Source organism: Zootoca vivipara, chromosome 9 (assembly GCF_963506605.1).
Source record: "Zootoca vivipara chromosome 9, rZooViv1.1, whole genome shotgun sequence".
NCBI lineage: Eukaryota > Metazoa > Chordata > Lepidosauria > Squamata > Lacertidae > Zootoca > Zootoca vivipara.
In genome coordinates, this window is record NC_083284.1 from 31239275 (window position 1) to 31251872 (window position 12598).

Below are 12598 nucleotides of genomic sequence, written 5' to 3' on the forward strand. Positions count from 1 at the left end.
CTACTGAGTGATGCAGTGTGGGCTTATAGAATCTTTATGTAGAGCTGAAATTGCTTTGCTGTACTGTTTAACTATTGGACTTCCAAAACATATGTTATGAGAGAGGTCCATGATTGGATCTTTTGACTTTAAAAATGAAATAAAGTGCTGGATTGGAGGACCAGCTGCAGCAGCACCGTGGGAAAGGGTTAATCCTTCCTTATGCACCATTCCTGAAAATGGTATGAAGAGAAAGGATTAAATAGATATTTAATCTGTTTTCTGGCACTTTTACCCTTATTTAATCCTGTACAGCTTTTAAATTGTTGCTGTTGTTTTAAAAAATAGGAAGACTTGATTGTAAACCTGATCTCCCAATTTATTAAAAACAACAGCAGCAGCAGCAGCAGCAGCAGCAACAACAACAACAACTTAGAATCATAGACTCTTAGAGTTGGAAGGGACCCAAGGGTCATCTGTTTAGCCCCTAAGCAGGTATGTAATTATTTATTTTCACAGGCTTCGTCTCCTTTTTCTTTGAGGCTTTCTTTTTTGGGGGTATGTGTTCTTATATGCACAATTTTTGTTGTTGTTTAGTCGTTTAGTCGTGTCCGACTCTTTGTGACCCCATGGACCATAGCACACCAGGCACTCCTGTCTTCCACTGCCTCCCGCAGTTTGGTCAAACTCATGTACATAATTATGTATTGTTTTTATTTAAAAATAAAAAAGAGTGATCAGCACCTCAGTTTCCTGTAAATTTTCGGCCACCATAAGATTGGCAGACACGTTTTTTAAATCATATGTGCTTACCCCTTTGCAACACTTGGACATGTGTGGATCTCCATGGCAAGGTAACTAAGATCTCCCTGTTGCCATTTACTTTGTAAGTAACCTTGTCATCTAAATTGCAAGATTACTCGGGAAAGGTGACTGCATCATAGCATAGATTATTTTGTTTTGGAAAAAGTTATTTTTCTTGAATCTGAGTGACACATGGATGAATCACCCACACTGTGAATTGCATCAAGATTACATGTTATGATCATAAGTATACAGTATTAGCATGTGTTTGCGTTTTATATGGTTTTGTTTTGTTTTTTAAAAAGATACAGCTTTGTGACAAGAGAGTGTAGTCTTCTCTAGCAGTTAAGTACTGAATTTCTGAGCCAGGGTTAACAAGCTTTGCTTCTTATATACAGTTCCATTCTCATGTTCATGTCAGTTTGCTTTTGTGTCAGTACGTCAGCATGTTGATTTGTTATTTGCTAGATGTGTGGTGTGACCTTGTACTTGGAACAGTTGAGTCCCTCCTCTTAATCTCACATATGTCATTCTGCACTGATGATGCATTGGCTGTGGTGGGCCCCACAACTCCCAACTCTGGAAGTATACTTCTGGCAGTGTTTTGTTTTCTCTTTGTAAGTAGTTCTGATGTGGAAGGTCCAAACTGCACAAATTTTGAACTTGGCACAAGGGTTCCCGAAGTAGGGGCAGTGTTTTACATCAACAGTGGGCCACTGGTGGACCAAACTGTGACTTTGGCATGACTTTACCTGATTTTTGGTGTGATGTGACCAAATTGAACTGATCAAGATGTTTCTGATTACATCGTTTCTCAATTTGGCATGATGCTTCCAACCTGCCCTAATTTGGATGGCTCTGAATATATTTTCATCAATTTGGCACAAGAGTTCCCAAGGTGGAGAATGCTTTCTTCGTCTACGTTTGGAGGTCAGAGGCCACGTTGAATCAATTTGGCGGACCAAATAAACCATAATTAAGCATTGCCCCCACCACACACTAATTGATTTTGGGGACTGGATGGGGTGTTCCCCCGGTCAGGTTGGAGCCCTGAGCTGGTGTGCATGTGTGTACAGCACTAAAACTCACAAATTATCAGTTTTAAAAAAATCACAATATTTGTTGGTTTCTTTTAATTCCTGGGCAGCTCCAGGCAATTTCCACTAGTGGCTAGATGGTGTTTCTTTTAAAAAACAAAAAACAAACCCAGAATTTAACTCTTATTAGTGTGAAGAGAAGAAATGAAATAATTATCATTCAACTTCATAACACAGAGTGTGCTGTGCTTTGTTTATTCCCTAAGATGAGTAGGTCTTCATTAACTTCTTTATGTGAGAAAACCAATTAAAATGTGACTATCATTTTCTAAAAATAAACAACAGAATGCTGAGGATAGACAATGACCATTTCTTATAACGGTAAACATGAACACTTTGAGGGAATTCCTACTACTAGAGATTAGATTCTGGCTATAAATTTGACATTGTTGGACAGGGCAGAGTTGTTGTTGTTTTTTGTTCTTTACATTTTTACATGCTTTATAACATGTTTCTAACCCTGAAGGCGAAAGTGCTGGAGGAGGGAATTTTCCAAGAATCTGGCTTAAAAGGTTGGGTGGGTGGAGAGAGGAGATAGCTAAGACTTAAAGGAGGGCATGACTGAGGTTGAGCAGCAGGGGAAAAGTCAACTTTATTAGCTCGGTGTTCATTTTCATGGCATGAGATTCTTCAGGGATTAATGTGAAATATTTCAGATGTAAAAGACGAAATGAATGTTATCAAGTAAGAATGATATACAGTGAAATAAAGGAATGAAAAGGATTTAGCAGACCTGACTCTTCACTGTTACATATTCCAGTAACAGCTCTGGGTGTGTGTACACACACACACACGCACACACACACACACACACACACACACACATTAGCAGTCAGTGTGGTAGGGTGTGTGTGTGTGTGTGTGTGAGAGAGAGAGAGAGAGAGAGAGAGAGAGCGCACCAACAAACAAACAAACAAACAAACAAACAAACAACATCTTTAGGGTTCCCTCCCCCTCCTGCCTGGAGATGACAAGATGGCTGCAACCATGAAACCACTTAACATTCAACCTGTTTTATTTGCTTAACTCTGCAATCCTACACCGAAGCAAGCCCCATTGAATTCAGAGCTCCAGTAAGTGTGTATTGCCCTATTGAATACTGTAGAATTAATTCTCAGTAAGCATGCATAGGATTCACTGTATGGGGCTTCCTTTTGAGGCATATGCTTTTCAGAGCTGCAGTGTTGTATGGTAGAGGTAGTTATCTCCTGTCAAAACCAGGCTAATTTAGAAGCAGCTTAATAATGTTAATACTTGGAGCAGTTCACAGCAAGCCCCAAGCCTCACTAATTTGGGTATTGCACCAGTCTAACCAGGATCTCTGCCTAGGCCTTGACTGAGAATTGCTAATGGTATCTTTACAGAGATAAAGGAGAATTTCTGCTTTAAATCTATTTGGGTGGAAAATATTTCATTATCAGGAATGACCTTTCTCTGGTTTATCTCAGTGGTATGTGACTTAGAGATGTAGGATGTGTCCGCCAGGATCAAGTTTTGATTAGCTAGATAGAGGGGTAAGCATAGTAAAATGTTTATTTTCCATCCATTTCTACTCCTTATCTCTTAGTACCTAAAGAGACAAGGACCTTAATTTATTGGCTTTGCAAATGCTCTATTTGTTTCATTCTCAGTTTTCACAGGAGCTTGAATGATAGTTCTTGGGGTTTAACTTTCACAGCCCAGCCATGCTATAAGGTCACAATCAGGTACATCTGCATCATTGTCTTTCTCTTTATATTTCAGTTCCCTTTTTCAGGCATTTCCTTTGTATCTCTGTCTTGATCATGGGCTGTACTTTGCATTTAAAAAGAACGTGTAGAAGAGCAATGGTAGCTGTGCATTTTCACACAGCAAAGACGTCTCTAGATAGCTGCCTGCATTATCACTGCTCTTCATTTTTCTGTGCTTCATGTTGTGAAGAGCTATGTTATATGCCCTACAGCAGGGGTGTCAAACTCAAATTCATCGGGGGCCGCATCAGCAGTTTGGTCACCCTCAAAGGGCCGGTTGTATCTGTAGGACTATGTGTCCACTCTTTATTATCATAAATTATTGTCACTGCATTCAATTATTACTGTTTTTTGTAATAATGTAAGTAATAACTAGCTCTGAAAGCAGAAACATAGTCAGAATAGTAGATATTCAAATGTACAATTATTGTACAATTTATTGAAAAATGATTTTTGGTAACTGCACTGGGTGGTGGAGGCTCACTAGGGTTTCATGCAGGAGCTTTGCAGAGCTACTGGTACCTGGAGATGCTGGGGTCCTTCTGCATGCAGGACAGATGTTCTGCCAGTGAGCCATCACCCTTCACCAAAGGGACTGGCTGAGGTTGACTCACTGGAGCTGCTCTCCTGGTTCCAGGGTTTAAGGGCCAGAAGTATAAAGCAGCATCCTATGTTTCTGAGGAGAGGGAGAGGGAGAGGGAGAGGAAGAGGAGGGGAGGGGAGGGAGGGAGGAAGGAAGGAAGGAAAGAGGGAGTGGGAGGGAGAGAGGAAGGAAGGAAAGAGGGGAGAGAAAGAAGAGTAGGAAATAAGGAAGGGAATAAAGAAGGAAAGAAAAAGAAAGAGGGAGAGAAGAGGGAAAGGGAGAAAGAAGGAAGGAAGTAGAGGGAAAGAAAGAATAAGAATGAGGGAGAGGAAGAAAGATGGGAAGGACGGAAGGAAGGAAGGAAGGAAGGAAGGAAGGAAGGAAGGAAGGAAGAAAAGAGGGAGCAGGAGGGAGAGAGGAAGGAAAGAGGTGAGAGAAAGAAGAGTAGGAAAGAAGGAATAAAGAAGGAAAGAAAAAGAAAGAGGGAGAGAAGACAGAGATAAAGAAGGAAGGAAGGAGAGGGAAAGAAAGAATAAGAACGAGAGAGAGGAAGAAAGAAAGGGAAGGGGGGGTCGCCGCCTTGATTCAGGGCCAGAAAAGAGCGCGAAGGGACCCCCCCCGGCCCCAGCTGTTTGTCGGCGCTTTGTCGGCGCGGTGCTTCAGCAGCAAGGTCCCGCTGCTGGGTCCCGCTGGCTGGGGCGCTCGGCGGGCCACATGACGAGGTCTGGCGGGCCGGATTTGGCCCCCGGGCCTTGTGTTTGACACCCATGCCCTACAGGATGTGATGGAGTGCACAGACTAAGGACCCTTCAAGTAAGTTATTACTGTGTAGGGTTGGTCCTTAGGCCAGTGGTTTTCAACCAGTGTGCCGTGGCACCCTGGGGTGCCTTGAATGAAGGTCAGGGGTGTCGTGGGCAACACTGGCCTCTGTCCCTCTTTCCTTCCTTCCTTTCTCTGATACCCTCTCGTGTCTCTGCCTCCCAAAGGCTTGCACAGCTGATTGTTGCAGCAGCCCTGGCTACAAGCTCCCCAGGAAATGGTGCGTCTTGGGCTGGCCAGGGGGTGCTGGTTGCCAGGAGCTGAGGCGGCTCAGAGAGAGGCTGTGGCAGCTACCTGGAGGATTCCCAAGGAGAGGAGAGGAGGCTGAGGGAACACTTCACAATGGATGGTGTTCGAAAAAGGGTGAGAGGCTGCCAGCTCAACTGGGCTCCTGAGCCCCACAGGGGTGCCACATAAATAATGCAGTTGGTCAAGGGAGCTGTGGACTCAAAAAGGTTGTCACCTCAGGCAACTGATTCCAGGAGTAGTGAACAGGCAGCAAATTGTTATTTCCACCCTCCCGTTGTTGTTGTTGTTGTTGTTGTCTACTCCCAGGGAGAAGCATTTGTCTCCAGGACCAAAAGGTCAGCCTTGCATGTGACCCACTTTGATTTATGGGCAGGGGGTATATTTTCAGTTTTTCCTCAAGTGGCAAAATGTCTTGTTTTGGACTACAACTACCTGTTTGTTTTGGACTACAACTACCACCAGCTCAAACTCCAGTGGACACTGCCCCATTAGGACAAATGAGACACTGCCCCACCAACCAGTCTGTTCCCACCTGCCCACTTATTTTTTTTTAAAATATATTTTTATTAATTTTCCAATTAAAACCAACTATATCACATTCATTATTTCAAATTATACACATATGTATCAATCAAACCGAATGTTATGCCAAATCATCTAGAAAAATTTTTTGGGTTCCCATGCTTCAAGAAATTGGGGATTCCTCGCAACCGTCCACTGCCGTCTTTTTTCTAAAGTTCAAATCGTCTCTCCGAGTTCATAATAATCCAGATCTTTCCCTTACAGTCACATAGATGTTTTCCTCTTTCAACCGATTATTTCCCAGCTGCTGAGATAAATGTCAAACAAAGTTTCACAAATGTTCTTTCTCCTGTGTGAGTTAATCAGTCCAGCCTCCCCATAAATCTTCTTGGTCTGGAGCGTCCCTATTGCGTCGACTCTCAACACGAAGCAGCGCCATCTTAAAAAAACTCAAATCACTTTCGTTTTCTCTCATAGATAAACGATCTTTATAAAATTTACAGCTTTTCCAGGCAGAAGAACCAGACCTCACACCATGCATAGACTCTTGGTAAATTAATGGATCTCCTTGCCCTATAGCTGAACTTAGCTTCAGGTCGCTGCTCCAATTCAAAGTGCGTCACAACTCATAAATCCTCCGAACGCGTCCAGGCACTCCTCCCATCCAACTAGAGGGGGGCTTTTCTCGTCAGCAACTCCTCATCTTCAAAAAATATACTCAATAACAACAGTTTATAAAGTTCAACTCACACAGTCTTTTGCTTCTCTTTCACTCCAAACAAGCCAGGACATCACGTCTGGGAAGGTACGAAGTAACTCATATGAAAAAAAATTAAAAAAGAAAGACTCGCTTCCCTTATCGCTCCGTCCCCATCAATCCTTCTTCCAGATGAAATATAGCCTTTAACTCCTCACCCTCAGCAGCATAGATTTCTCGGCAGTAAACAGCGCTTCTGCCCCTCCTTCTGAAGTATGTCCATAGATTTAAGCCTAATTATCTTCTTTAATCATGGAAATCCCCGCCATGCAGATTAGCGTCCGGGAGTCCTGGCCCTCGTAAGTGCTTCAGCCCAAGCTCCCCCCACTCCATAAACAGTCGGAGTGGGTCTGGGGGCATTGCGGGCCAGCGGCCCCTCTCCGTAACCCCCGGAGAGGGTAGGGGGTTGCCATTTACTCCCCTAGCAACCGCCAAATTCCTTACGAAGGTCAGAGGGATGGAAAACAGGTCCGCCATTCCTGCAGGCGGAAACCGGAACCCCCACCTGCCCACTTAAAACCATTCCAGGGGATGGCACTGCCTGTCAACTTCCTCCTTCGTCTCAGTGTTGCCCTTACAGAATTCAGCAGGGAGGATGGGGACATGTCAGTGGTTCTGGTTCCAGCTGCTGTTGGTCTCTTTGTCTTCTGCCCAGTGGGCAGCAGCCACTGCAGCCCAGCCAGCATGGCCAATGCGCAGGGATGCTGGGAGCTGCAGTCTAAAACATCTGGAGAGCCACAGGTTACCCATCCCTGAGCTATCAGTGCCAGTAACTAATACCAAATTGAGGAAGTGCAAATCTTGTAACACTTCAAACCACCTACTAGCAGTAAAGTATTATTGATATTGCTGCTAAGGCAGAAGTTGTCAGTGTGGTGCCTGTGGGCAGAGATTCACCTGCATAAGTCTTCCCTGGCACCAGAAAAGCCCCCTTCCCCTGCTGAGTATAGATTGTGGTATGTGCTTGGTTGAAGTTTGAGTGTTGACCATGGCAGTTTCTCTGGTTTGCAAATGTTGTTGTTGTTTGTTGTTTGTTATTTATTGAATTTATATAACACCCTATACCCGAAGGTCTAGGGCGGTTCACAGAACATATATCCATGGGCCCCAAAAGGTTGGTAACTTCTGTGCTTAGGTTAGCTTTTAGCATTTCCTCATGAGGATAGCTGACCAGCAGTCACATGAATCATGTGTAGGCATTATTCTATAATTCCTCAGAGAGTGCATGGTTTTTGTATCTGCACTTATAATTATGGCAAAGCTGGGGCAACAGATCCTCAGATATGTTTCCCCTTGGCATTTGCTCCCAACATGGCCGCAGCCTAGGTCATAATTCTCCTTGTTGAAACGCTATGTGCTGGTTATCTTTGCCACAACATCAAACTCCATGCCTTGTGTTCAGATGGTTATGTACAATGACTCTAAGCAGATCTATTCTCAAAAGAGCTATGCTGGCTTGAAATATGAATGAGGTTTGCATTGGCAAAGCAGAATGATGCTGCCAGCCAAGTCAATGGTTCAACTACCATTGTTTCCAAGACTGCTTCACTTTCACTCTCAGCCTTCCATTTTTCTGCTTCCCAATTTGTGTTTCTACACCACGCAGATATAACTATTTTTATTCCTTTAGTTGACAGCAAGAGAATGCTGTTTTGTTTTGTTTGCTTCTTAACTCAAGCCTCTGTACTAGCTAATGAGCCACATTCTCAATGTTCATGTATTTCATGAAGGAAAGAGTGGTAGAATTCCAAGCTGGTCATGCTTACACACATCTCTGGCCTAGAAGCAACTAGGGGAAGGGGAAGAGGTTCTGGTGTGAACTGCATTCCCAAAAGCACAGTCAACTGAAAAGCAAGCAAACTCACAAAAAAGAAAGAGAATTGCCCTCTAATTCAGGATGGAGGAATCTGTCAAGTTCACCAGCATTTTAGTGTTCATTTTTCCTAATATGCACATTTTTGCATATAAATAGCCCTAATAGAATGCATTTGTGTGTGCTATATTCACCAGTATATGCATTTTTATCCACACACCCCTAATATATGCATCTGTGCACATATTTTTGTGTTGGAGAACTGCATCACAAAATTTAGAGGGCTTTCAAATTTCAAAGGATAGCTGCATTTTTGCTTGCATATACTTTCGGGAAATGTGAATTAAGTATTCATGCAAATACTGTAGCATTGAGTGAGAGAAAGCAGGGATGAGTTTGATAAGCTCCACCCTCTCATTGCAATCACAATTACCTTCCACAAATTAGAGGGCAAGCTTCTGAAGCACGGCATCTCCTGTACTTGATGAAGACCAGTGTTCTTAATGGCACCTGCAGCCTCCACAAGTGCTATAAAGGTCTTCATGGGCATTGGGTTAGTGACTTCTGCTCTAATGAACTGGGCCTCCACTGACTTTAATTGCAGAGTAGGAGCAATGAAGAGTGGAAACAATGCAACACACTAAAATATTAGAATTCAACAATGACCATTCATTGTTTGTAGTCATGTTTCAATGATATTTTCTCAGTTAAGAATGCATACTAATAACTTGGGGCATCAGTCACAAGGAGCCCTAATTCTGCCCATACTGTGCATACCTATAAAATCTAGCACTGTGGTGTGCATATAATTAAAGATTACACAGGTTAATTTTGCAGCTGTTCCTAATGGTGGTCCTTATCAGAGGGCTGGGTTTAAAAAATAATAATCTGTATCATCTATATGTGATGAATCCTGGCTAGTATTTGTGTCTAATCAAAAAGCCACATTTTCTTCTTTGCCCAGCATATATGCAGAAAGACAGTCTTCACTCTGAACATGAAATCTGCAGTGTCTGGTCATGTTCATTCAGGCTGGTGACTCTTTTTTGTTTCAGAAAGGTGCCACCATGTTCTTAGCTGAGGAAAAATTAAAGCCCTTAGCTGAGGAAAAATTAAAGCCCAGTGCCAGGGGAGCAGAGAAGAGATTCTCTTCTTGTTCTCACATAATTACTCTGCAGGTATATGGTTTGGTCAGGGAGCTGCTCCTTAGCCTACTCAGCATGAGAGTTAATTTGGTCCTGAGCTGAAATAGCAATCCTGCCTTTAATTACAAACAAAACACACTGGGTTGATCTTCCCAAGAGTCCATCTTCCTCAATATCTCACCAACCAGACATCCCAGCTGACCTTACAAACATGGTAAAACAATAGCCTTCTTAATGCATTTAAAACCCATTTTTAAGTAAACATGTGAGACAGGAACTAAGGTAGTGCAGCAGCTGCACCTCCATGAGGTTGGAAGGCAAACACTTGAAGTGCGGAGCCTCATGTACTCCCTGGGAAATCAGGGTACAAACAAACAAAAACAAACAAGCATGCAAACAAACACACTAGGACTCTCTATGAGTCCAGGAGGCTCCCTGCTTCAGACAGTCACACTTCAACTTGTGTGGGGAAGGAAGAATATACAGAATAAAAAGAGCTGGTGATTTCCAGCATAGAGGTCCTCTTCAGATAATATGTAGCTAATTAAGGTGTGGAAGGAAAAGGGGGCTTCAACATGCTGCCTTCCACTCAACCTTTATGCATTCATTGGTCCTTTGTATAGAGCTGTTGTGAATACTACATGCAAATAGGCTCTATAGGAGTGATCTGGTATCTTGCATTTTGCAGGGTAGCAGAGCAGTCACAAAACTTTCATGTGCATAGATGATGCACAGAATATCTAATCAATATATCAAGGTTGGGAGTGGCAGACTGGCCCTACTACATGTTGATTATCCATACATGTCAACTGCTAATTCCAAGTGCTGAACCTAACACTGCATATGGTTCTCAGTGGCATTCTACTCAGGAAGCTCAGGGCTTATTTTCGGCCATAGTATGTGCCATTTTTGTTATCTGATCATAGTAACTGCCTAACAGTGAGCCAATGCAAATGAGTGTGTTATGAGAAAACTGTTAATATGCCATGACAAATACATTGAAATAACACCAAATAATAATAATACATTTTTGTCCTGCCTCCTGCTCAAGGCAACATATAGGTCTCCACTGTTTTATCCTCATTACCAGACTGTGGTAGGGTGTGCTGAGAAATAGCGACTGGACCAAGAGCTTCAGGGTCAAGAAAGGACTGGAAATTGGGTCTCCCTGCCTCGGCTTAGCCAACACTCTTGCATGTTGCATGGACTTCTGTGAGCCCAGAGTAGTAGTATCCATCTAAACAGTGGTGGCTTGCTACATCTCTGCATGATTTTCTATTCTGGCCTTACCTCGTTCCATTCAACTTCTGATGGGGGGGACACCATTCTTCTGTACCCACATTGTGTATGTCTGGATCATTCCATCACTTCTCATTCAGATACATCCACACCATACACTGAAAACACCTTCAAAGTGCATAGTCCCAACAAGAATCCTGGAAACTGTAGTTTGTTAAAGTTGCTTGGAATTGTAGCTCTGTGAGGAATGAACTACATTTCCCAGGATTATCTAGGGGAAAGCATGCAGTTTTAATGTGCTTTTAATTTATGCTATGGATATGAATTATGTGACTTCATAAGATGCTGCCTTTGCATCCCTGCATGAGTTGTTGTTCTGGCTATGCTGCTGTTTTCAGTCTATGAAGAGAAGGTAGCAGTGGAGCAGGAGTTGAGGCTTGCAAGATGTTCATTTAGCATAGTGGTATTTGGATCTTACTGCATTTTCAATAATATCATCAAGAACATGAAGTGGCCCAAGTTTTGGAATTGAGGTTAGATGTTTTCTGATTTGTTTGAAAAATAGTTTACTTTGCTGAGACTGATTCTGACTCAAGCAAGAGTTCATCACTGAAGTGGCCTTTGACTTCCTTGACAGGAGATGTACTCTTTATCACCATTCTATTACTGAGCCTTCCCCCTCAGTAGTCACAAAAGTTCAATATTATTTCACACCATCCTAATTCAGCTCAGGAAAAGAGATGCATCATTTGGACTTCTGCATCTCATTTATACATTTGTCAGACTCAGTATAATTTCAATCTACTAGCCAGCCGCCTTGAACCATTTTAAAAAATAGTAAGCGGGAATATAAATCTCAATAATAAATAACAATAAATGAGACCGCCAATAAAAAGGGTTCATGGAGTGTTGCTGTTCCAAGATTCCAGCCAGTAATGCCCTTTTCCAGAACAATCCATCCCATTGCTGCTCCCTATTGGTTTTCTCTCCCCACCACCCAGCCACTCAGCATTCCATGCCCACTTCAGTATGCTTAGTCCTCGTTGAAATTCCTTCCCCCCTAAATATTTTTGTATTTCTTGGGGTTCCCTGCACCTGCTGACGCACCCCTCTTGTCCATGGTAGTTTGTGTGTTTTGTTAACATAAATAGCCACACTCATAGAATGCTAGAAATCTCAGTACTTGAACCCATATTAAAGGACTGTCATAGACATTACAAAGATGAATAAGACCTAGCTCCTGCTTTCACTGGGAAAATGAAATTGGTTTCTGAATGTGTAACAAGTTTGCAATGTGTGTAGCAAAGGTGTAGGTGTATGATATGCTTGGATAAATTACTTAGCTTATTATAATATATAAAGAGCAATTCTTCTGCTGAATCACAGATGAGACAGAGCAAACAACAGCTCATACTTCCCTTTCTCCACGTGTGTATGTGTGTAGGTGTGTAGCTGCTCCCAACTTCCTTCGTTTGGAGACCTTCTAGCATCACAGTGCTGAATAAGGTGTGACTTTTTTGGCACATGGGTAAAAGGGTTGCCAGAGGGGATGCATTACCCTGTAATTAGTGCACATTAACCATGCTAGAATATCTCTCCTCCCTCCCAGCAAGCTTATTTTTTCATGTTGAGATTATGATAAACCTAGAGAAGCGTTCTTCTTTAATTTGGCAAGAGATGCTTTGAAAAAGACACATGCCTGCTTTTGCCCAGGGAAAAATGTAAATCCATTGATTAAGGAAACATGTCTTAGGCCTGCCACTTCTGCATTTACATTCCATATTTTGGAATGCAAGAAATACTGGTGTAGTGATATCCGGGTGGACTGTGTCTCATTAGTGGGCTGTTAGCAGATGGTAGC

General features: G+C 42.6%; 1 protein-coding gene across 1 annotated transcript in view; it reads left to right on the top strand.

Annotated features, from left to right (window-relative positions):
• The first annotated feature begins 455 nt into the window (after positions 1-455).
• Positions 456-12598, top strand: part of JADE1 (jade family PHD finger 1) — a 71051-nt gene continuing 58908 nt past the window's right edge. The window contains exon 1 of the mRNA XM_060278593.1: positions 456-474. The gene's annotated coding sequence lies outside the window, so the exon portion shown is untranslated. The remainder of the gene's footprint in view (positions 475-12598) is intronic.